The sequence below is a fragment of the Schistocerca americana genome, chromosome 5 (assembly GCF_021461395.2).
Source record: "Schistocerca americana isolate TAMUIC-IGC-003095 chromosome 5, iqSchAmer2.1, whole genome shotgun sequence".
NCBI lineage: Eukaryota > Metazoa > Arthropoda > Insecta > Orthoptera > Acrididae > Schistocerca > Schistocerca americana.
The window spans coordinates 643,914,609-643,942,033 of NC_060123.1; the positions used below are offsets into that span (position 1 = coordinate 643,914,609).

The 27,425-nt window shown below is 42.4% G+C and overlaps 1 protein-coding gene across 1 annotated transcript in view; it reads left to right on the plus strand.

Annotated features, from left to right (window-relative positions):
• LOC124616606 (venom dipeptidyl peptidase 4-like) overlaps window positions 1-27,425 on the plus strand; it is a 424,228-nt gene that overhangs the window by 112,848 nt on the left and 283,955 nt on the right. The window lies entirely within an intron of this gene.

Consider the following 27,425-nt stretch of genomic DNA (forward strand, 5'->3'; position numbering starts at 1 on the left):
ATAAACCTTAGAGACGGCTAAGAATGCACCCCTCCCTCCCCCCCTCCATACGAGCACCAACACCTTCGAGTTCACTTAGCCTCGACAAAATGCACTCACAATTACACAGAGCAGTGTTCTGACTTTGACACTCGCAATGTACTGTGGACGTTACACATGCGCCGTTCCTGGTCAAACACAACAGCACAACCAGCAAGCTTGTCTAGCATCTGCATTTATGTAGAAGCATACATTTCTCGCTATATTTCATATTTGTGGCTAATCCCTGTATTTTTGTTTGTTAGTGAACAGGACAATTACACTCTTCACGAGCTCTGAACGTTAGTTCACGTTTTTACATTCGTCTGTTCGTTGCTACATTGTGTTCATCGTAAGAATAAACATGATGCAAACATTATACCATGTATTCTTCCGCGTTTGGTTGAACCTCATTAGGTTTCGTTCCACGTGGAGTGGAAGCCAAGCTGTGTCCAGTAGAGCAGAGTACCATCACACGTTTCATGCTTTGTTACGCGCATTTAGACTGAGCGATAATCTGCGGAACAACAGATTTACCGCATTTAACTTGGACAGCAGTGGCAAGCCGGCTGTCCAACTAACCTGCAATGATGTGAGCAGTTGCAGTTCAGACATAAAAAGAGACTAGCAGAGGAACAAGCTTCGAACGTGATTTAGGTTTTTAAAGAGAATGAAGTAATATTCGGCAAAACTCCAGTAATACCACACGCTTCTTAGGTGGCCAGACGGAAAGCATAAAGTCGTCTCCTTCTCACCTAACATAGTATTTTAGTACACACATTAGTGATGAAAATTTCTAACTTAAACGCAGGATAATTTTTCTGAGCGAGCTATGTGTGATGCAAAAGCATACTGCAAGGATTACACCAGGGGCGGTTCTAGAAATCCGTCAAGGCGGGGGCGGGGGGGGGGGGGGGGTGTTAGGGGGAATGAAATATGGCTTAACAAATGGAGAGTTGGGGTCCTCTACCGACAAACTGGTAAAATTTGGTGTTGCTTAAAATAGTTTTTGGTAACTGTTTCGGAGTTCAGGGTAAAAAATGTGATTAATAAATAATAAGACACCTATTTTAAGTTAAATGATATTTATTGGTCTATTTGCCTCTCTTATTCTTTTGTTAAAACGTGTTTGGAATACATTTCAACCTATATTGCTACATAATTGTAAAAAAAAAATGATTGAATCTGTTGGAGTAATATATTCGATGATTTCTGAAGTCATTTTATCGTGTAATATGATACTCCATGGTGGGGGGGGGGGGGTATCGCCCCTATAGCCCCCCCTCCCTTGCCACCGCCCCTGGATTTCACCGTATTCTTGAACACTGAAACCACTGAAGCTATTAACAACAGTCAGTCGTCTGGTAATCTCTTAGCTCCTTCCTTATCCGAATCCGAGAACTACGTTTCAGTTCTTGAACTGACATCTGCTACGTTGATAACGAGTCGATCAACAACAAAATCCACGAAGACACCCAGACGCCGCATTACCTCGTTTTCTTTTATGACGTTCCGTTCTATATCCAGCCAACGTTCGGCATTGACGTGTGAAAAAACTGCTTGCGCTACTTCCAGTACGTCTGGCAGCTCAACAGTCTTGTTATTTCTCGCGACAAGTTCCTTAACTTGGCTCAAGATCAGTTCTGTTGGTTTCATATTGTAATAGTACAATGACAAATGTAAAAATGCAGCATTTGTATGGTGGGCTCGATGCTGTGAAAATGACTGTTTTTCGTGTTTCTGCGACATTTATTACTCTGGTTCGTGTGAGATTACATCTGTTGTATCAAAGATGGACATAGTCCAAAGAGAGTATTTGGTTTTCCGTTTTTATCCTAAAAAATGAAATTGTTGTGTTTTGTTAATTAAACAACCTTTGTTAACAATCTTTCATAAAATGTCGATGATTAAGAATTTATATTTGAAATGAAAACAGGAATTTCGTATGCAAATATAATTAGAAACAAGAAGACGTGCATTATTAAGAAAAATGGTGATGAATTTTACAATTACGAGATGCAGGTATTTCAAACTAAACGAAAAAAAGGGTGACCAAGGCGAGACTTGAAACAGCGATTTTCAATCTACTACGCTGCCGATGACGTTATGTATCAAACGTGTTTTGATATCTGAACTGTATCAAATACAGTCCCTCGCAAAACTTCAAAGCCGATTTTTTCTGTAAATATATTAAAAATATTAAAAACGACCTATTTCTCGCCACTTTTTAACCGTGTTCCAGACACATGTTTCACTACGGAGCAGGAAGCAGCCTCAGCTATTCTCATACAGCGCGACAATCAGAGCACTGTTTCTATACACGTTTTTTGAAATAAAAACTACGTAGCCAAGCCGTGATTAAGAAAAACGTTGATGGTTGTTAATACATCAGAATATCTTGTGGTTTCATTTAACATAACTTAGTAACAAGATATCTGAAGTGTTGGCAGAAGAGCCAACACCGTGTTGCTAGAGGAGGCCGAAATGCACGCTTTTATGCTCACGCAGATTGGCGTGAGGTCTGGAACATTACAAGGAAATGAGAACTTAGAAAAACGGACGCAGTTGCTGTAATACTTAACTTTAATCCATAATTGTAGAACATCGCTCTTGTGTATACATGCTTCACAATATAAATATCAAATGCTATGGCGCCTTGCTAGGTCGTAGCAAATGACGTAGCTGAAGGCTATGCTAACTACCGTCTCGGCAAATGAGAGCGTATTTGTCAGTGAACCATTGCTATTAACGTCGGCTGTACAACTGGGGCGAGTGCTGGTAAGTCTCTCTAGACCTGCCGTGTGGCGGCGCTCGGTCTGCAATCACTGACAGTGGCGATACGCGGACCGCGGCCGATTTAAAGGCTACCACCTAGAAAGTGTGGTGTCTGGCGATGACACCACAATATCTAACACATAAGAAGGACCTACTTCCAAGAGCGTAACACCACTGTACGTGTGCTGTGATTTCTCCCCAACCATCGCGTCTGTGTTTGTTTATATCAGGTTTACTCTTATGAGGAACACATTATAGATGCATATTATTGTTGTTGTTGTTGTTGTGGTCTTCAGTCCTGAGACTGGTTTGATGCAGCTCTCCATGCTACTCTATCCTGTGCAAGCTTCTTCATCTCCCAGTACCTACTGCAACCTACATCCTTCTGAATCTGCTTAGTGTATTCATCTCTTGGTCTCCCTCTACGATTTTTACCCTCCACGCTGCCCTCCAATACTAAATTGGTGATCCCTTGAAGCCTCAGAACATGTCGTACCAACCGATCCCTTCTTCTGGTCAAGTTGTGCCACAAACTTCTCCCCAATCCTATTCAATACTTCCTCATTAGTTATGTGATCTACCCATCTAACCTTCAGCATTCTTCTGTAGCACCACATTTCGAAAGCTTCTATTCTCTATATTATTATACATCTACATTTGTTTGTTTACATCAGGTTTATTCTTATAATGAACAGATTATATATGCATATTATTATACATATGCATCTACATCTACATGGATACTCTGCAAATCACATTTAGTGTCCAACCACTTTCACAATTCTCTATTATTCATATCTCGTATAGCGCGCGGTAAGAACGAACACCTATTTTATCATTATGATCGTTTCTCCATATGTAGGTCGGCATCAACAAAATATTTTCGCATTCGGAGGAGAAAGTTGGTGATTGGAATTTCTTGAGAAGATTGCCCCGCAACGAAAAACGACTTTGTTTTAATGATGTCCATCCCAAATCCTGTATCATTTCAGTGACACTCTCACCCCAATTTCGCGATAATACAAAACGTGCTGTCCTTCTTTGAACTTTTTCGATGCACTCCGTCAATACTATCTGGTAAAGATCCCAAACCGCGCAGCAGTACTCCAAAAGAGGGCGGACGAGCGTAGCCTCCTTGGTAGGTCTGTTACATTTTCTGTGTGTCCTGCCAATAAAACGTAATCTTTGGTTAGCTTTCCCCACAACATTTTCGGTGCGTTCCTTCCAATTTAAGTTGTTCGTAATTGTAGTTTCTAGGTATTTAGTTGAATTTACGGCCTTCAGATTTGACTGATTTATCGTGTAACCGAAGTTTAACAGATTCCTTTTAGGACTCATGTGGATGACCTCACACTTTTCGTTATTTAGGGTCAACTGCCAATTTTCGTACGATACAAATATCTTTTCTAAATCGTTTTGCAATTCGTTTTGATCTTCAGATGACTTTCTTAGTCGATAAACGACAACGTCATATGCAAACAACCTAAGACGGCTGCTGAAATTGTCTCCCAAATCGTTCATATAGATAAGAAACAGTAAATAGGCTATAACACTACCTTGGGGAACGCCAGAAATCACTTCTGTCTTACTCGAAGACTCTCCCGTCAATTACTACGAACTGTGACATCTCTGACAGGAAATCACGAACCCAGTCACATAACTGAGACGATATTCCATAAGCACGCAATTTTACTGAAGCCGCTTGTGTGGTACAGTGTCAAAAGGCTTCCGGAAATCCAGAAATACTGAATCAATTTGAAATCCCTCGTCAGTAGCATCAACACTTGATGCGAGTAAAGAGCTAGTTGTGTTTCACAAGAAAGATGTTTTCTAAATCTGTATTGACTGTTTGTCAATAGACCATTGCTTCGAGGTAATTCGTAATGTTCGAAAACAATATATGTTCCAGAATGCTGCTGCATATCGACGTTAATGATATGGGACTGTAACTTAGTGGATTACTCCTACTAGCTTTCTTGAATATTGGTGTGATCTGTGCAACTTTCCAGTCTTTGGCTACGGATCTTTCGTCGAGAGAACTGTTGAATATGATTGTTAAGTATGGAGCTATTGCATCAGTATACTCTGAAAGGAACCTAATTGATATACAGTAAGGACTAGAGGACTCGCTTTTATTAAGCGATTTACGTTGCTTCACTACTCTGAGGATGTCTACTTCTACGTTATGTTGGCAGCTGTTCTTGCTTCGAATTCTGGAATATTCACTTCATCTTCTTTTGTGAAGGCATTTCAGAAGGCAGCACTGTCTTGGGTGGTATCTCCATTGCTATCATGGAGAGAAGGCACTGATTGTGTCTTGCCGCTGACATACTTCACATACGACCAAAATCTCTTTAGATTTTCTGCCAGGTTTCGAGACAAAGTTTCGTTGTGGAAACTATTATCAGCATCTGGTTTCGACCCCTGAGAATGAATAGTACTGCCATTCCCCCACATATATTCAGACATCTCATTGAAACTGTGTCCAGCGAAGTTTAAGCCGACGTAAAGGTGATATGTGGAGACATCCCATATTAGCGCTCGCTACTAGGTGTCAGGATACTTTTCATAAGATGGTGTACATTAACCAATGTTTAAAAAGTGAGTAGCAGTTTTATTGCCCAATCATGAGTCAAAAGAAGTAGAATCTTTACATGGCATAAATACTGATCATGGAATCTAAATTCCGGCAACTAAAGCCGCATATCCAGAACCAATACTGGAATGTTTACATGACCAAGCAGGTGTGGCATTGAGAAATCAGTTTACAGGGACTCAAATTTGGGAGCCCAATGTAAACGTAGTGTGTAAGCTACAGACCTATTCCGCAACCTACTGACGGCGGATTGTAGACAGGTTACTTACCCTGGGGGAGGCGGCTGCTAATATCGAACTGGTCGCATTCCCCATCAGATGTCAAGTGAGTTCCACATGGAACAGCTCGTTTTAACAGATAAGACCCTGTGGACTGATGTTTTAATCTGCCTACCGCATCGTAATAAGAGGAGCGGTTGAGTATTGTGGACGTCCGGTCGTCCTCGGCTGGGAAAGCGCTCAACAAAAGGTGGAATCTCCGGCGTGGAACTGCACACGGATACAAAAAAACAACGGAAAGAACTACGTGAAAGGTATCTGATCCGTGGTCACGAAAAACTATCTCATTTATTTTAACGTTCCTACTTCGTGCGAAAATCGTGTTGTCTTTGATTGATATCTATGTCAGGACTGCTGGGGAAATAATCATGAAAACATAACGGAGTATGAAAGAAGTTAGACGTATGTAGGTTATAAACGATACTTATTATCATCGTGCTGTGCCATTTTTTCGGGATTATTGTTCTGCAGGTCTTGACTTGGGTGGATTCAGCTACATGATCGAGTGACTTTGCGAAGAAATCAGATACAATACGATTGACCAGAAACTTTTATAATACACTGCTTGACAAGAAAGAGAAGCACCCAGAAGATGATCAGATCACAATGTAATTTCGTATACATAAACACCATAGGCGCACATGTAAATGATATATAGTTACAGTACTGTATAGCAGGTAGAACTGTCATCAGAGAGAATTAATGTTGTTAATGTTAGGTAGTGGCAAGGTACAAAACGGGCGTGAACTGTGTTGGGTATTGATTGATCAATGTGAAGAATTTGGAGATGCCACGTACTCGTGTGAGACGCATGAAAGAGTCCGAAAGGGGCCTCATTGTGGGTTCCCATTTGTATAGCTGGTCGAATCGTGCGGTACCCAGATTTTTGGTGCATTCGGATGTGACACTGGTGAATTGTTCATGGGAATGCAATGGTTCTGGTCGACCACTTATAGCGACCACTAGGGAGGATCGCAGTACTGTGCACATCGTAACCCCTTTACGTCTGCACCTTGTGATATTTCCCATTTCCCTTACATAATGTGGGTTGTAGCCTCTCCCCGATGTTATTCAATCTGTATATTGAGCAAGCAGTAAAGGAAACAAAAAAGAAATTCGGAGTAGGTATTAAAATTCATGGAGAAGAAGTAAAAACTTTGAGGTTCGCCGATGACATTGTAATTCTGTCAGAGACAGCAAAGGACTTGGAAGAGCAGTTGAACGGAATGGACAGTGTCTTGAGAGGAGGATATAAGATGAACATCAACAAAAGCAAAACGAGGATAATGGAATGTAGTCAAATTAAATCGGGTGATGCTGAGGGAATTAGATTAGGAAATGAGACACTTAAAGTAGTAAAGGAATTTTGCTATTTAGGGAGTAAAATAACTGATGATTGTCGAAGTAGAGAGGATATAAAATGTAGACTGGCAATGGCAAGGAAATCGTTTCTGAAGAAGAGAAATTTGTTAACATCGAGTATAGATTTAAGTGTCAGGAAGTCGTTTCTGAAAGTATTTGTATGGAGTGTAGCCATGTATGGAAGTGAAACATGGACGATAACTAGTTTGGACAAGAAGAGAATAGAAGCTTTCGAAATGTGGTGCTACAGAAGAATGCTGAAGATACGGTGGGTAGATCACGTAACTAATGAGGAGGTATTGAATAGGATTGGGGAGAAGAGAAGTTTGTGGCACAACTTGACTAGAAGAAGGGATCGGTTGGTAGGACATGTTCTGAGGCATCAAGGGATCACCAATTTAGTATTGGAGGGCAGCGTGGAGGGTAAAAATCGTAGAGGGAGACCGAGAGATGAATACACTAAACAGATTCACAAGGATGTAGGTTGCAGTAGATACTGGGAGATGAAGAAGCTTGCACAGGATAGAGTAGCATGGAGAGCTGCATCAAACCAGTCTCAGGACTGAAGACCACAACAACATACATAATGTGTAGTCAGAGTAAAGATGGAATGTTGGATTTCATTGTGCCTCCAATACCAATTGTTCTTAGGTGGGAAAATCGCAAAGGCTGCAGTGGGAGTGACAATGATTTTATTTACTTTACAGTTCAGATATAACATGAACAAACTCCCACTTTAACTGATTCCGCGCGTGTTACCATTATTTTTCCCGTTGTGACGAGATCATGCCGAGAGAGCGCTGAGTTGGGGGATTGGTGACCATGTTAAAATGTAGCACAAGAGGATGAAATATGTCGCAGTGCACAGCAAGAGTAATCGGACTTCGTATAAAAAACAACGTAGACTGCAGGTTCTACGAGGAAGGATGCGATTATGCTTATGATACGCACGCTGATAGCTCGTAATCGTCGTATCACCGACCTTCCGCTTTCGTCCGCTTCGTTAGCCACGGGATCAGCGCGGGAGAGTCCTAACCAAACAGCCCTAGGTCCGGTTTCTGGCCAGGTCGGAGATTTTCTTCGCTCGGGGACTGGATATTGTATTGTCCTTATTTCATTACTGACACGAAAGTCGCCTCAAAACACTGTCACATTCTGAGCGTGACGGATCTATTATTCTGTTATTCTGCGCAACGGATTAATCTGTTATGTACCCTTTATCCTGAGGCTCCTCCAAGATGCAATTTCCACCCCCACACTACTACAGAAGTCAGACAGACGCTCCTAACGTTCTAAAGAGAAATGCCTGAAAAACTTTCAGCAATAAATATCTTCTGGAGTCGTCCGCTGTAAGGAAATGACACAAAAATTCACAAAATTTCTTGCGAAACTAGTGGGATACTTGGGTACTGGAGTAGTGCTAGTTAGTGTAAGAAAAACATGAAACTAACGAAAGTTATTATTCATTTTGCAAAAATTCTGAGAAATCACAATGACAGTTTTAGTTTTGAATTGAACAAGTTATATCCTGGTTCTTTTCGGAATGTGAAGTTATCTTTCAAGGATAGGATTCGCTAATGTAATTTCTACACAAAGTTTAAGATGGTTGTTAACTTGGCAGAATGGCTGAGAGGTGCGCCTACTCAACTTGAATAATCATCCTTTAGAATGTTGCTGGGTACGGTCAAGGCTGTCGCGTGTGAAATGCAGTGAAGTGTACTGTCGTGGAGGAAATATGGGGCTCGCAATAGCTGTAGCGCACAATACTATAAGCTGCGATGACTGCTGTCTGCGCCGCTCGCTGCTGACAAATAAGATAACTCTCGTTCTATCTGGATTGACTTTCGACAATCAAACTGATGTGTTGGTAAATGTGCCAACACCTTGTAGATAGAGGCGGCCTAAATGCACGCTATCTAACGCAGACGGGCGTGAATTCTGGAACAGGATAAGTAGTGAATTCTAATAAGAAAAGTATGCAGCTCCTCGAATACTTATCTTTATTCCATCCTTGTGGTACATCGCTCTTGATAATACAAATAAGACTATCTTCAGATACGGTTAATGGCGCCTTGCTAGGTCGTAGCCATGGACTTAGCTGAAGGCTATTCTAATTGTCTCTCGGCAAATGAGAGAAAGGCTTCGTCAGTGTAGTCGCTAGCAAAGTCGTCATACAACTGGGGCGAGTGCTATGCCGTATCTCGAGACCTGCCTTGTGGTGGCGCTCGGTCTGCAATCACACAGTGGCGACACGCGGGTCCGACATGTACTAAATGGACCGCGGCCGATTTAAGCTACCACCTAGCAAGTGTGGTGTCTGGCGGTGGCACCACACAAACTCTCTCTATGCCTTGATGAAGTCAAGGATTCCTATTCGCCCCTAGTCTAACAAGTGGCGTGGTACACCGGTCAGATAACCAGTCCACCGCGATGCCACTCAAAATTCGCTCTCAGGCGTTTAACTATAATTCTGACCATTCACACCGCACAATAAGTGTGTCGGCCAACACAGTGAACAACGCTTAATCACAAGGACTCAACATAGAGTAGCCCTTTGATTCGCGCTCGACAGAGGTGCTCTCCCAGTGAAGTACTGAGGGGAGACTTGTTCCTCGCTCTTTCGAGTACACGTATGAGCGCGCACGCTCTCGTCACGTGTTCTCGCTCCAAGAACAACAACAGAACTGTGCCTCACGCCAGACGTGAAGGGGTATATCTTTCGGTCTCTTCTATTATTCCTTCAGCTCAAGGTGTCACAAATATCGTCTGCCAATCAGCATTGCTCTTCTAAAACGGGAGAATGACGTTTCGTTTAAGGCGACCAACCCGGAAACTTGTAGCATTGGCGTTTGGCGTTTGCTGTCTCCCTGTGAAAATCTCTGAAACTGCATGCTATGTGTAAAGAATGCGTAGGCTGGCCATTTCCACACAATGTAGCGGAATTAGCTTTTAAGCCGAACATGGGGTCGTTCCCCCTTTTCACTCGGGCCCACGCTGTCGGCTTCGGGCGGTCACCGGCCGACATGAGTTGGGTCGTCCTCTGAAGGGCCTGGCGCCCCGTTGTGCAGCCTCTCTCCCGAACTAAAAGCCTCTGTGACTGTCGTGTCATCTATGTGTGCACGCCAGCCTCGAGTATTTCAACCACGGTGCGCTCACTTGACAATTGCATATCGTTTACATGAATTTATACAACATTGACTTTATCTTATCGAGTTTGGGTTAGAATGAAGCGTCTTGATGTGCGGAATATGAGTGTGAGGGCGGAATATGTAAACAATGAAGGTCAGGAGACCACGACGTCTTATAACATCTCCTTTCCACTACTGAGATGGCCGTAAGGGCACCAATTGAAGAGTGGAGGAAAAAAAAAAGAAAAACTTTTGCCTCCAAGCGGAATTAAGCTGCTGAAACAAGTAACAAACTTTTACAGGCTGTTATATTTAAGGAACATATTCAATAAAAAGTAATCATTTTATATATACTAAGATGGTATCTGTTCTTTCGGACATGTAAGGCTCACCGGCCACTTGACCATCTTCTTCTTCTCAGCGAATGCACAAGCAGTGCCCGAACTGTTACGGGAATCGGCAAAGCGCCGCGAGTAAAGAGTATAATGGGCGGGGGCACTACGAATGTAGTGCGGGACAATACGTTGAGAATGTGGGTTTCGCGGGAGGCGTGCCAGAGATAAATCCCTGCAGTTGCGCTATGTTCTGTCTCCTCGGTGGCTCAGATAGATTGAGCGTCTGCCATGTAAGCAGGAGATCCCGGGTTCGAGTCCTGGTCGGGACACACATTTTCATCTGACCCCGTTGACGTATGTCAACGCCTGTAAGCAGCTAAGGGTGTTCATTTCATTGTAATTGTAATCATTTAAATTCAGTATCAAGTTCATTAGTCATAATTAGGCAGAAATAGAAATGAGAAGTATTTTCTTTCTTCTTTTTAAGGGCCAGTTTGATTACATGATTGTTAGCGTAGATGCACCAAATAGCTGCTTTCACGACAGACTGTACTAACAACAAGAAAAATGATTTTCAGTGACAGTGTTCAAATCATGAAAATAATAAAATGATTAAAAATTAAAAAATATTGAAACTGTAAAAAATTTGAAATGATAGTAAGTATTGTACATGTCGTCTTCAGTACAGCGACTGGTCTGAGGCAGCTCTGCACACTTGTGTGCAAGCCTCTTCGTCTTTGTAACCTAAATCCATTTCAACTTGCTTACCATATTCAAGCATTGGTCTGTTCTCACACTCTTTATCCTCCCTCCCTCCGTCCCTGTTTCTTTCCATTACAAAATTAACTACCCCTTGATAAGCCAGAAGCAGGTGTTACAGTGGTTGCAGGAGCAACAGTCTGAATGGTCGACTGATGTGACCTCGTAACCTTAGCTAATATTGGCTTGTGTTGGCACTGCGAGCGGCTGAAAGAAAGGGGAATTTACAGCCGTTATATTTTCCATGGACATGGTGCACCACTGTACGACTTATCTTACAAGATACGTGGGAGAAAGCAAACCTATATTTATAGCATTTGTAGATTTAGGCAAAGTTTTTGAAAATGTTGTTGGCAACACACTTTTTAAAATTTTGAAAGTAACGGAGATAAAAGGTGTCTACTTGTAGAGAAAACAGACTTCAGTTATAGAACTCGAAGAAAATGAAAGGGAAGCAGTGATTGAGAAGGGAGTAACAGAGGGCAGTAGACCCTTCCCCGTGGTATTTCATCTCTATATGAGCAAGCAGTAAAGAAAACGAAAGAGTAGTTTGGAAAGGGAGAATAAATGAAAGCTTTGAGCCTTGGCGCTGATACTGCAATTCTGTCAACGACGGAGCAGTTGAATGGAACGGACAGTGTAATGGGACAGCGTAATGGAACCTAGTGGAATTAAATCAGTCCATACTGAAGGAACTGGATTAAGAAGTGAGACACTAAAAGTAGTAGATGAGTTTTGTCATTTGGGCAGCAAAATAACTGAAAATAGCCGAAGTAGAGGAGATATAAAAAACAGACTGGCTGTTGTGCGAAAAGCGTTTTTGAGAAAGAAGAATTTTTTAACATGTAATATCAATTTAAGTATATACAGTCGTTGTTCTTGAGATATATTGAGTCCCACCTTTATGAACGATAATAATGTAGGCTGAAGCAATGAATTAATATGTCACCTACGGCTCAGGAACATGCAGGATTAACCCCATTTCGCTCATTTCTAAGGTGCTATTCCAGTATTGGAGAACCTCTGCAATACTGATGCGAGTTTCGACGGAGGTAAAAAAGTAATGGAACAGCGATATGAAAATGTACAGATGGCGGAAGTATCGCGTACACAAGGCATACAACAGCAGTTCATTGACGGAGCTGTCATTTGTACTCAAGTGTTTCATGTGGAAAGCTTTCCGTTGTGATTATGGCTGCACGACGGTCATAAATGGACGTTGAGCACGTAATGGTAGTTGGAGCTAGTTACGTGTGACATTCCATTTCGGAAATCGTTAGAGTATTCAATATCCCAAGATCCATAATGTCCAGAGACTGCCGAGAGCATATTTCGCGCATTACCTCTCACCATTGACAACGCAGTGGCCGACGTCCTTCACTTAACGAGCGAGAGCAGCGGCGTTTGCGTAGAGTTGTCAGTGCTAACAGACAAGCAACACTGCGTGACATAACCGCTGAAACCAAGGTGGCACGTATGATGAACGTGTCCGTTAGGACAGTGCGGTAAAATTTGGGATTAATGAGTTGTGGCAGGAGACGACCGACACGAGTGCCTTTGTTAACAGGACATCACCACCTGCAGCGCCTCTCCTGAACTCGTGACCATATCGGTTGTACCCCAGACAACTGGCAAACCATGGCCTGGTCAGATGAGTCCGACTTCAGTTGGTAAAAGTTGATGGTAGGGTTCGAGTGCGTCGCAGACCCCATGATGTCATGGACCCAACTCGTCAACAAGGCGCTGTGGAAGCTGGTGGTGGCTCTATAAAGGTGTGAGCTGTGTTAACACTGATCATTGACTGGAAATGGTTAGGGTTGGGTGCTTCGAGATCATTTTCAGGCACTGATGGAGTGCATGTTCCCCAACAATGACGGAATTCTTATGGATGATAATGCGCCATGTCACCGGACCACAATTGTGCGCTACTGGTTTGAAGACCATTTGGATAATTCAAGTGAATGATTTGGCTACGCAGTTCACCGGAATGAATCCTACCGAACATTTATGGGAAATAGTCGAGAGGTCAGTTCGTGTATAAAATCCTGCACCGGCAACACTTTCCCTATTATGGCCGGCTATATAGGCACCGTGACACTGTACTTCTGCAGTGGACTTCCAGTGACTTGTTGAGCCCATACCACGTCGAGTTGCTACACTACACAGGGCAAAAAGAGGTCCGACACGGTATTAGGAGGTATCCCATGACTTTTGTCACTTCAGTGTATAAGGGGAGTAACAATGGGCTGAGGCATGAGCTGGATTATGTATAAGGGATGGAGACGCACTACGGTAGCCCGTGCAGCTCTGATGACTCGCATTTCTGTGCTACCCTGGATGACCGTCGTCGGCTAGTTTGGCGGCGAGTTGAGGAGAGAGCCACTGTGCCAATGTTTTAGAGAGGCACAACGGAGTTACTCGTAGCGTCATGGCGTGGGGAGCCATCAGATATCACTTCATGTCACGGCAGGTAGTGACTGAGGGAACTTTCACAGCAAAATGGTGCGGCATCATAGATCGATACTACCTCACTTGCTTCCCACAGTTGGTAATGACACTGCAGGTTTCCATCAGATACCGATAGCGGTCGTGCGGGACCCAGCGGACCAGTGGAGCACCCCTGCTGAGCCACACATCCAGCGGCTCCATACCATGAGTGCTCCCTGCAGTCGCCGTGTGCGGACATTTGCCATATATTGCCATATATTACCTGCCCCAAAGGGTTGGGTCCCTTGTCTCCCCCTCCTCCTCCTCTTCCTTATCGTTTACTGAGCCTTTCCGCTGGTTTACTTAACATAGAACCAGAATCTCTTTGCATTTCCCCCCACATTTCTAGAGAGAGTTTCGTTGTGGAAACTATTAAATGCATCTCGCATTGAAATCCGCACCAAATTTCGAGCCTCAGTAAAACTTCGCCAATCTTGGAGATGTTGCGTTCGTCTGAATTATACGTGCCTTTTTCGGTGCTCCTGCAGCAGCTTTCTGTCGTGTTTTGTGTACCATGGGTTGTCCGTTTCGTCTCTTATTAATTTATTTGGTATGAATCTCTCGAGTGCTGTTGATACTATTTCCTTTGAACTTAAGCCACATATGGTCTTCATTTACATAGTTTGGAAGGATTGGAGACTGTCTCTTAGAAAGACGTTAACCGAATTTTTAGTTGCTTTTATAAATAGACATATTTCGCGTTTAGATTGGGTGAATTTCTTTGTTACGGAACTGAGCCTCGCTATGACTATGTGTTCACTAATCCCTGTATCTGTCGTGATGCTCAGGATTATTTGTGGCTAAGAGGTCAAGCGTGTTTTCGTGACCATTTACAATTTCAATGGCCTCGTGAACTAATTGATCAAAATAATTTAAAAAGAGGCATTTAGAATAATTTCGGAAGTTGTTTTCTATCTACAATAGGGTCTGAAAATGTATTTTTGTCAACATACGGAAGGTAGATTGAAGTCACTGCCAACTATATGAATAGGGTACCTATTTGTGATGAGACTCAGGTTTTCTTTGAACTGTTCAGCAACTGTTTCATCTGAGACCGGGGGTCGGTAAAAGGAGCCAGTTATTAATTTATTCCGGTTGTCGAATATAACCTCTGCCCATACTAAGTCACAGGAACTATCTGCTTCAATGTCGCTTGCGAGCTGCAACACACATTACATTATTTTTCCTTAAGTTGTGCTTCTTGTTTCTGTTGTAGTGCAGATCATTACAATTACGGCTTTTCTCTCCAAAACCTAGGATGCTTTCTCTGTAGCCCTGTAAATACCGGAGCTAAACAATGTAGAACAACAACGTACGCTACATCATAGCATTCTGTATTACTTCATTTCCTTATTTCTAACATTTTAAAATTGTACGTCGACTTTAGATGACATGTCAATCATAGATGTTCTTATCTCTATTTAGTGAACGTATTTTCAGTCATGTTTTGAACATTGTCCCGCTACAGTTTATTAACTAATGTTTCGCCGGAAGGGGTATCGCATTTTAGAGAGTAAATTAATATGGAGTATATCGTTCTTCTTTTCACACATTCACATACCCATTTCTTCTTTCCTTATTGTCTTTTGGGCATGCAGTTGTATTAATTAAAGTAGGCACAAATGCAGTGATCAAAAAGAAATGATTAGCGTACATTCGCATTCTCTTTAAATCGTTCCTTTCCTGTTGCTCCCATGGCGATGGACTGTTTCTATCGCAATCAGTAAGCGTACAAGGAATCTACCGTACAGACAGAGGGATCTATATTTATAGTTGGCAGAATTAATTACATAGTGACATAATCGTCGGTATTGTTTTAGTTTCCCAAAAGTTATAAATATTTCGATTTCGGAAAAGAAGCTCTGTATTTGGCGAAGATGTCGAAGAAAAATGTCCCTTACGTACTGTCTGTATCGAGTAAGATATGTAGACGGCGGTTTGAAAGCAGACAGAAGAAGAACGAGGAAGGGCGTCCCTTACCTGAGGGATCGCTACTCAAGCTACCGGACGAAGGGGCAATTGTGGCAAATGTCCGGCGTGGCAAATGTCCAACGTGGCAAATGTCCGGTACTCGCAGTCGCGATATAGGGTGGTCAGCGGCAGCCACCTGGCCCATTTGCAACGAGGTGCGGGCTATTCGCAACGAAGTCTCCACCGACACATATCCCAGTCGCGGCCCTGTCACTATCGCTCTTGAATTATGTAAGAGGGTCAACCTACGATGCTCTTGTTGTTAGCTGAACTTTACTGCTGCTGGTCATTTGTCAAGAGTATTCATGCGTTTGAAGACAGCTACAAGTTAAGTAAAGCTTCTGTTACTGTATTTCCTCGTTCGGTAATCATTTCTGCTCCTGACCAGCTTTCCTTACCGTTGTGTACGGAGTAGTACACAATAAATGGTATCTCATGGACTTCGGCATGTTATCTCTCATGCGACAGTATTGTGCCGCTATTTTGCTGCAGGACAAAGTTCATCCACGGATGGCACATGTCCGTACGAACTTTCTACCTGACACTGAGATACTCAAGTGGACTGCGAGATCCACAAATCTATCCACAATAGAATACGTCTGGGGCCAGCTCGGACCTCAACTCCGTCCCAGTGCAAGTATCCGGGTTGCCAGGGATCAGTTACAACAGTTTTGGGACAGTTTTCCTCAAGGAGAGGATACAATCGCTTCATGACATGCTTCCATACCGAATCAGAACATACATCCAGACCTGAAGGTGTGTAACCTCCTACTAATAAGTGGACCCATACTGCAAAGGTCGTTCTAAATTCGACACGATTCTGCAAGCACTGAAATAACATTAAATGCCCTCTCAATCCGCGAAGTTTCATTTCGTTTCCTTCTCCCTTTCCGGGTGCTTCCACTTTCTTGTCAGTTGTTAGAGTATTGAGTTCAGTTGTCTGCTGGTAAGTGCACCACGTCTCTGCCAAAGTGCTGACGGCCGACGTCCCATTGCCGCCACAGAGGATCGCGATACGCCGAGTTACTTCCTGTGACCGCAGCATCGGCCTTGAGCGGCTCCCGGCCTCAGCGTGGCGTGTCCGGATCGCTCACTGCAAACAGCACCTGCCCGGGAAACAGCTCTGACGTCACCACTGCTGCTGCACGGGCCATCCACCTACTTCCGAAAATGACGTGTTACGACTGACAGTGAGACAACTGACAGTGTACTGACCACAGATCTATAATAGGCAAAGGTTTCAGTTCCGAAGTTCGAGCCATAAAAACCGTTTTTCTAAGGAACAGGTAGACGTATGAACTTGAAATTTATGGCACATATTAAGGTCTACGGTTCCTTGGAGGTGTAAAAAATTATAAGTCAATGAAATCAAAACATACGGCCATTTATGTCACATTATGTCACATTCAAGCCGGCAGGTGTGGGCGAGCGGTTCTAGGCGCTACAGTCTGGAACCGCGCGACTGCTACGGTCGCAGGTTCGAATCCTGCCTCGGGCATGGATGTGTGTGATGTCCTTACGTTAGTTAGGTTTAAGCAGTTCTAAGTTCTAGGGGACTGATGACCTCAGCAGTTAAGTCCCATAGCGCTCAGAGCCATTTGAACCATTTTTTTGTCACATTTATGTCACAGCAAACATAAACATAGCCAAAGCCTTGCAGACAAGCAAAAATTACACGAAGCGAAATGTAGTGTGAGGAGGGCTATGCGAGAGGTGTCCAACGAATTGGAAAGTAAAGTTCTATGTACTGATTTCGCAGAAAATCCTAAGAAATTTTGGTCTTATGTCAAAGCGGTAGGTGGATCAAAACAAGATGTCCACACACTCTGTGACGAAAATGGTACTGAAACAGTGGATGACAGACTAAAGGCCGAAATACTAAATGTCTTTTTCCAAAGCTGTTTCACAGAGGAAGACTGCACTGTAATTCCTTGTCGCACAAATGACAAAATTGTAGATATCGAAATAAATGACAGAAGGATAGAAAAAATAATTAAAATCGCTCAAAAGAGGAAAGGCCGCTTGACCTGATGGGATACCAGTTCGATCTTACACAGAGTACGCGAAGGATCTTGCCCCCCCCCCCCCGCCCCCCCCCGCCGCCCCCCCCCCCTTCTTGTAGCGGTGTACCGTAGGTCTCTAGAAGATCGTAGAAGATTGGAAAAGGGCCCCTGTCATCCCCGTTTTCAGGAAGGGATGTCGAACAGATGTGCAGAACTATAGGCCTATATCTCTAACGTCGATCAGTTGTAGAATTTTGGAGGACGTATTATGTTCGAGTATAATGACTTTTCTGCAGGCTAGAAATCTACTCTGTAGAAATCAGCACCGGTTTCGAAAAAAGACGATCGTGTGAAACCCAGCTAGTGTTATTCGTCCACGACACTCTGAGGGCCATAGACATGGGTTCCTAGGTACATGCCGTGTTTCTTGTCTTCCGCAAGTCGTTTGATACAGTTACCCACAGTCGTTTAATGGACAAATTGAGAGCATATGGTCTATCAGACCAATTGTGTGATTGGATTGAAGAGTTCCTAGATAACAGAACGCAGCATGTCATTCTCAATGGAGAGATGTCTTCCGAATTAAGAGTGATTTCAGGTGTGCCGCAGGGGAGTGTCGTAGGACCGTTGCTATTCACAATATATATAAATGACCTTGTGGATAACATCGGAAGTTCACTAAGGCTTTTTGCGGATGATGCTGTAGTATATCAAGAGGTTGTAACAATGGAAAATTGTACCTAAACGTAGGAGAATCTGCAACGAATTGACGCATGGTGCAGGGAATGGCAATTGAGTCTCAATATAGACAAGTGTAATGTGATGCGAATACATAGAAAGAAAGATCCTTTATCATTTAGCTGCAATATAGCAGGTCAGCAACTGGAAGTAGTTAATTCCATAAATTACCTGGGAGTAGGAATTATGAGTGATTTAAAATGGAATGACCATATAAAATTAATCGTCGGTAAAGCAGATGCCAGACTGAGATTCATTGGAAGAATCTTAAGGAAATGCAGTCCGAAAACAAAGGAAGTAGGTTACAGTACACGTGTTCGCCCACTGCTTGAATACTGCTCACCGGTGTGGAATGCGTACCAGATAGGGTTGATGGAAGAGATAGAGAAGATCCAACGGAAAGCAGCGCGCTTCGTTACTGGATCATTTAGTAATCGCGAAAGCGTTACGGAGATGATAGATAAACTCCAGTGGAAGAGTCATCAAGAGAGACGCTCAGTAGCTCGGTACGGGCTTTTGTTGGTTTCGAGAACATACCTTCACCGAGGAGTCAAGCAGTATATTGCTCCCTGCTACGTATATCTCGCGAAAAGACCATGAGGATAAAATCAGAGAGATTAGAGCCCACACAGAGGTATACCGACAATCTTTCTTTCCAAGAACTATACGAGACTGGAATAGAAGGGAGAACCGATAGACGTACTCAAGGTACCCTCTGCCACACACCGTCAGGTGGCTTGCGGAGTATGGGTGTAGATGTAGATATTTTGATACTCGCAAAGTCACCCATCAAAAAGTTTGGCGTACTTGCCGTTGACCTGGAATCATGAAATTGGGCAAGGTTTTGCAGCGCAAGTGAAGGAAAAAAAATCCGAATATTGTTAATTTGTAATTATAACCCACGAAAATATAATTTTGGTCATTTGTTATTGGACTGTCTGCCTGCCCGTCCGGCTGTTAAGACGTCTTTCCATCAGGAACAGGTAGATGTATTAAGTTGAAATTTATGTCGCGTGCTAAGGTCTGTAGTCCCTTGGCGGTGTATAAATTTTTAATCTTCTAAATGAATGCAATGACAAGATACGACCATCTATGTGACATGTTTGATACTCGCAAAGTCACTCATCAAAGCCTACAGCGTACTTCCCATTGACCAAGAATCATGATATTTGGCAAGAAGCAAAGTTTCACGGTACAAGCGAAGGAAAAAAATCCAAAATTTATGTATTTGTAATTATATCACACGAAGAAAATATATTTTGTCGTTTGTTATCCGACTCTCCGTTTGTCCTTCAGTTAAAAACCCTTTCTCTCAGGAATGCCTAGACGAATATCTTGCCTGTATCAATAAGATAACGGAAAAAATCGTCGAAATTTTCGATTTCCAAGATGGATGAATTACCTAAATTCATAATTAAGTTTGTAAGAAACCCTCAGTGCGCGAGCCCTACTTGCAATTTTCCGGATTTTTACTAGACTAGCGTTTTGAAACTTACAGTTATAAATAAGATACAAACTATTTCAAAACAAGCATCCTAACACTTAGATTTATAATTTATTTCGTTATACATCCGTTTCCAAGAACTATGTAATTATATTCACTGCCGGTTATTTGGTAATTTACGTATATGTGTTTGAACGCGATGTTTCTGTTGCTATCGTGCATATTTTGAGACTTACATTCGCTATTTGGCGATTGCAGTCCAGAAATAGTACACTTCATACGCAGATATCTCATTTTCGTGAAACTACTGGAAAAAAGTCACACACAAAAGGGATCGGAAGGGATGACACAGGGGATCCAGTATTACAGTTAGAATTTTTATAGAGCTGTGGAAGACTTGAGGTCAAATAAGGCAGAATGGGTAGACAACAATCCAGCGGAATTTATGAAATCATTGGGAGAGGTAGCAACAAAACGACTGCTCACGTTGGTGTGTAAAATCTATGAGACTGGCGACGCATCACCTGAATTTCGGAAAAAATATCATACACAAAATTCTGAAAACAGCAAGGGTAGATAAGTGTGAAAACTGCCACACAATGAGTTTAACAACCCAAGCGTCTGTGCTGCTGACAAGAATAATATACAGAAGAATGGAAAGGAAATCTTAGGAACAGTCAGATGACGATCAGTTTCGCTCTGTCAAAGGTTAAGGCACCAGCCAGAGAGGCAGTGCTCACGTTCCTCTTGAAATGGAAGCAAGGTTGAAGAAAAACCAAGACACGCTCGTAAGATTCGTCGACCTAGAAAAACATTCGATAATATAAATGGTACAAGATGTTCGAAATTATGAGAAAAACAGAAGTACGCAACAGGGAAAATCGGGTAAGGTTCAAGAACCAATAGGGAACAATAAGATTGGGAGAGCAAAAACGAAGTGCTCGGATTAAAAAGGACCTGAGACAGGGATGCAGTCTGTCACCCCTACTGTTCAATCTGTACATCGAACAAGCAGTAACGGAAATAAAAGAAGGGTTCAAGAGTGAGATTAAAATTCACAGAGAAAGGATATCAATGATGTGATATGCTGATGACATTGCTATCCTCAGTGATTGAGAAAAAGAATTACAGGATCTGTTGAATGGAATGAACAGCTTAATTATTAAAGAATATGGTTTGAGAGTAAACCAGAAAAAAAGAAACGTTATGAGAAATAGTTGAAATGAGTTTAGCGAGAAACTTAACATAAAAATTGGTGATGAGGAAGTAGACGAAGTTAAGGAATTCTGCTATCTTGCAAGTAAAATTACTCACGACGGACGAAGCAAGGGGGACATAAAAATCACACTTGTGTAAGCGAAGAGGGCGTTCCTGACCAAGAGAAGTCTACTGATGTCAAATATAGGCCCTAGTTTGAGAAAGAATGTCTAAGAATGTACGTGTGGAGCACGAATCATGGACAGTGGGAAATCGGAACTAAAGAGCAACTAAGCGTTTGAGATGTGGTATTACAGAAGAAAGTTGAAAATCAGGTGGGCTGACAAGATACGGAATGAGGAGCTTCTCTGCAGAGTCGGTGAAGGAAGGAACATATGGAAAACAATGACAACAAGAAGTGACTGGATGACAGGACATGTGTTAACACATCAGGAATTAATTTCTATGGTACAAGGGGGAATTGTAGAGAGTAAAAAATGTAGGGGAAGGCAGAGATTGGGATACATCTAGCAAATAATTGAGAACGTGTGGTGCAAGTGCCACTGAGATGAAGAGGTTAGGGCAAGAGAGGGATTCGTGGCGGGCCGCATCAAACCAGTCAAAAAAGTGGTTAAAAACCGTGGATCTTTACTTAATTCCGCGTTTTGACATAAAATATGAGTCTCCTAGAAGAAACATTGAAAATTTATTTTGCGCACTATTTTCTCAAGAAAGTAAGAGGTGCTCCGAAATAAGGTGTCAGCGCACGGGACACCACATCCCAGAAGATAATACACAAATAATCTGTGCTTAAAAACGTGTCACTGGCAGTGCGAATCTTCTGAAGTAAACAAAACTACTGTCGATTTTTCTCTTTCGGACCGAGTGAGGTGGGGCTGTAATTAAGGCACTGGCCTCACATTCGGGTGGACGTCGGTCTAAATTCCTGTCCAGCCGGCCACAGCGGAGTTTCTCGTGGTTTTCTTGCGTCACTTAACGGAAGAAACTGCGGCGGATTTCCTTCCCCATCCATTTACGATCTGAGCCTGTGCTCCGAATATAACGATGCCGTCGTCGACGAGACGTTGAACTCTATCTAACCTCCCTCCCTCCCTTCCTTCCTCTTTCCAATCACTTGCGGACCAACTATCCACGACCGTCAGGACAGACATCCAGCACGTACAACTGTTGTAGTTTCAAAATCGATGTCTGTATCGAAACCGATAACGGAGGAATTTTGTAGCATGAAAGAATATATTAAACTGCACAAAAGGCAATACATGGAAAATTCATTGACACCAGCGACCGATATCTACCTTTCTGCAAACGATACTCATGTGAGGTGAGATCTCTGACAATCATTTGTGTGTGGGGTAGAGAAGACAAAGGTCAGAGTCACAGTGAAGAGATGTATACCTTTTCGTAAGTGATCCAGGAAGTATAGAACTTGTGTTATTCCAGTCTTTCATCACAATGACTGTCCTCCGACTATCGAGTTCGGTGAGTGGTGACTATTTGCAGATCAGAAAGAGATGGCACCAGATACAACTAACAAACAGTCTTAATCTTAAAACAAATATTTCTGACGTAATGAGAAGGTATTACTTTAATACATATAAAATACATGAGCTTGAAAATGTGACTGACCATGTCTGTTTAAAGCATATCCAAGTATAATAGATTCGAGGTGGTATCGTCAAGAGATACAAAAAAAAAAAAAAAAAAAAAAAATTAGCTAGGCATCATTTAACAGAACTAAAAATATAGGCCGCAGTGCCGGCAGAGTGATCACGTCAGCGGTACCACTCTTCACTGCAAGCTAGGGTACAGTGGCGACAAAAATATATTTGTGACGTAAAACTTGTCTGATATTGCTGCTGTATACATATATTACCGATATACGAATGTGCATTTGAATAGAAACGAGCAATTATGTGAAATTATTCTGGAATTACGTGGTGTAATAAGTTTTTACAGTAATAAAACGAAACGCATTAAAAACGCAAATGAATTAATCTTTTAAAAATTATTATAAAGAAAATAAGTAAGTGACAGTATGTGATGCCGACTGCTGAAGCACTATTCCGGTAGGTTAAGGTAATCAGTAATAATAGCTACACCACAGCATGAAGTTAACAACATTACGTAAAAGAATGATACAATAACTAGTGAAAGCGAGTTTATGCTGCGCCTCCAATGAGCTTGTAGTGGCGGGACGAATGATAAAATAACTAGTGAATGCCAGTTTATCTTGCGATTCTAATGACTTTGTAGTGTTGGGACATTGAACCATAATCTTCCAGCCTTCATTTTTTTTATTTACGTTACCTTAGACGGTGAGAGTGCTCCTCCCGTTTGTACAAAAATATATTTCATTCGATCAAATTAATCAATTGCACTCTCAGATTCGCATTTATCAGTTATTAGATGTGGAATTCCATAGCATCAGTTGATTTTACTGTTTATATAATTACTGTTTGATTTCAATACTCCCATTTTTCTTAGGATGGGTATTTTCTTAATTTCACATTTTTGTTTTCTTTTGACATTCTGTAGAAGAATTATTTGTAACGAAATTTTGTGCATCTGTGAGGTCGCAGCTTACTGTGTCATGCCAAGTTCTTTGCACGTAAAGAGGTAAATATATTACGCGTCAATTTCTTGTGTAATGTCACGACTATATGTTTGTTAACTCCTTGCGTTTTCTTGTATACAGTATAAGTAGAATTTGAGTAACGTAGAAGCTTTTGCACTGTCTTGTGTTAACTGAGTTCATCACTATTTTTATTATTTTTATTATTATAATTATGTCAAAGTTGAAAAGTGTGCGGTACACTTCGGAGGGTCCTCCGTTGTTATTTTGAGCTCCAATATTTGTTCTTCAGTCGGTTACCTCTGCCAGCTCTTCCATTGTCACATGTAACAATTCGCGATGTCTATCTTTTCTGTTAACTTCCCGGGTAATTAATCGAGCCATGGATTCCGTAGCAGTTTCCCGAAAAAATGTATTTTTCCCTGTTGTCTCTCTTTATATTGAGCGCTATATGATCCGTAACTTGGAGTATTTCTAGTACGCCTCATTGTTTTCATCGGAAAGCTGCGCGTCATTTGGTTTTAGCAGCTGTTACGTGACATTCGTAGCTATGTGTTCAAATAAATATCCTTCTACGGATGATATGCTAATTGCGTGGTCGAGCAGTTATAGGCGCTACAGTCTGGAACCGCGCGACAGCTACGGTCGCAGGTTCGCATCCTGCCTCGGGCATGGGTGTGTGTGATGTCCTTAGGTTAGTTAGGTTTAAGTAGTTCTACGTTCTAGCGGACTGATGACCTCAGATGTTAAGTCCCATAGTGCTCAGAACCATTTGAACCATATGCTAATTGCGCTGTTGCTCGTGATAATCATTAAGTGGATGTTGGAAATTCTGTTGTGCAAAATACCTTGGAGAACGAAAATACTGAGTTGCCCTAATCTGGTGATTATTGCTTTGCGGTGCCAGTTTTTTGGCCAGTCGCTGGGATCAGCAGTTGAGTTATTGTGCAGCTTTCTGAAGAGGGTCAAAAGCTGACTACTCTGCACAGAACATTCATTATCTACGAATAAATGCAAATATTAGAAGAATCACAATCAAATAACGTCACAGCTTTAAAATACATCCTAAGCAATACACCAGAGCGAATTAAAAACTTCCTTGGTGCATAATGCGTGACTGTTCTCCTAATTTTCAGTTTGTTTAACCACTGTTATATCATTTGTTACGTAATTCAATTGAAACGATTCGTGCTAATCTGCAGAACGTGTGAAAAACAAAGTAAATTGAAAACGAGCTACTACTATACACCAAACGTGATAATGAAATCTTTCTAAAAAAGGGGGACAGGAATTAATGCATATTTTATAAAAGTCATTGACATGTCCTCTGTGACACATATATTCCTCTGCTGAAAAACCTGGGTTTGCACTTTGGGTGATTCCAGTGCTGCCAACCAAACAACTGCAACAAACTGCGCTTTTCGTGCTGCATCTTGTGAAAGAGGACAACGGCTGGATTTCGCACGTCGATGTGTTGCCCTGGCCGTGTGCAGTGCGCAGCGGAAACATACAGTAGCCATGACCGTCAGGACATTTCGTGAAGGTTTCAGCTTTCGTAAGAGACGTGAGAAAGTGTAATAATACATTCAGTAGGCTCGTTGTTTTATTATAAAGTGAGAGCCGAAGCCGTGATTTAGGAGCCTTAACCACCAGTATTGCGTAACTGTACAGAAAATAACACTCAAGTAACTCTAGAGAAGTAAATAATATATTTTCATTCTGCACTTGAATCGTCGAGTGAATCGCACACTGCACACTTACGTTGCGAAAATCTAATGCGATGATCATTCCCTTTTGAGGTACGCAGCTCATGTAATGAATCTTCTTGATTCCTGTTAATTGCTGCTTCATCTAAAGCAATGGCCATGATACTTTTTTTGCTCAGGAGCCAATACTGACATTACACGATGGCGCCTAAGGTCGCTTATGACCCGATCTTGTTATTAATTGGTAACCTTCATAAAGTAGTATGTTATGAGCCCCCAATACATTAGTTATAATAAGGGCGCAATACGTTGGCCGCCGGTCTTCTAGTACTGATCGTTAAAAGTCAGCACCAATCGGAACACTTCGTGTCGACTGTTCTGTTTCAGATTGTGTAACATTGCAATTACCTGACGAAGATTTGTTCTATTATCTGAGTGAGCGGCTGGCTAATTAATAACTGTAATTATATTTAAATGCATTATTGAATCTGAGATACGATCAAAAACGTGTACTATAGCTTTTGAATGTCGTTTCTCTTCAACTCGGTGTGTTATATTACAAGAGCGTTAATTTAATTTCGTAATTCTTGCTGCAACTGCGATGTCGGAAAGAAACTGCAACACAGTCAAGGACAAGTTCATTTTACTGATAGGTAGTTCATCATTGTACGCGTATATGTTAAATTCATACCAAGTGGTACACACACGTCACAGCAAAGGGTGCCCAAAAAGTCGCATTAATACACTGTGTATTCTCGTATGTAAAGTGTCACTGATGATGATGATGATGATGATGAGTCCCATACTTCTTTACAGAGCGTAGGGGAGCGACGCGGGAGAACCGCGCCGCCTTACTAGGCAAGGTCCTAGTGGAGGTGCTTCGCCATTGCCTTCCTCCGACCGTAATGGGAATGAATGATGATGATGAAGACGACACAATAACACCCAGTCATCTCGAGGGAGGAAAAATTCCTGACCCCGCCGGGAATCGAACCCGGGACCCCGTGCTCGGGAAGCGAGAACGCTACCGCGAGACCACAAGGGGCGGACTAACCTGCAATAATTGCCCCAAGCATCTTGCGCCATTTGTTGCACTGCAGTAATGGTTTTGCTGGCTCTGGAGAACGAGCAGATTCTCACTTCATCATGTCTCATACGTGTTCAGTTCGCGAGAGATCTGGTCAGGGCTGTTCTACACCATGAAGAGCACGTTGCGCTGCCGCAGTCGTATGTGAACGTGCATTGCGCTGCTGAAAAGGCACCCGAACTTCCTGTGGAAGAAATGTGAGTTAATAAAGATGGGGCCCCTCCACGCCCGCACCAACGTGGTGACCAAACCAAACGTTCTACTGTCACCTCCGTCAACATGTTAGTTATCTAGTAAGTGGATCACAGGATGCTGGGCTGTGATGTTATCCGTGCGTCTGGGTAAGACTACGCATTAACACAGTCCATCAGGTGATAGATAGTGGACGAAAAGCGAATGAGGGTAGCGATTTGAAGAGCAGAGGGAAAAAAGTGCCAAGACTCGTGCCGTGGGGAAAAAAAACCTCTGCGACAGTGGGATGGGTAGTAAGAGCAGTAGTGGCTTACTAGCTGCGATAGTTCATGCAAGATTGGATTTGTTAGTATGGGTATCATGCATCATTACCGTGGCAAGCGATGGCGATGTATTCCAGTTGCTGCAGCCGCTACATTCCTGGAACAATCAAGATCGTTATACCGTAGTGGGAGATCGGCCATAGATCATCTCACTGTGTGGGGGATGTGTGGAGCTTGTCTGCATGCAGTGTACGGTACGGCTTCCCTGCGTGGTGCTAGTTATTCAGCAGTGTATTCCAGCTGGATATTCAGTAATGGCGTCTGATTAATAGGGGCTCACCTGTACCGTTGTGTTTGCGTGTGCTTGGCCATAGATGTTAGGTCCTTTACAAGTATGTCTTTTGGTCTTTTATGTTTCCATCTATGGTTGTGGTCGTAGTTCCCCAGATTCAGAATAAACGGGTTCTGCGAATGTCTGGAGTTTCTGTATAGT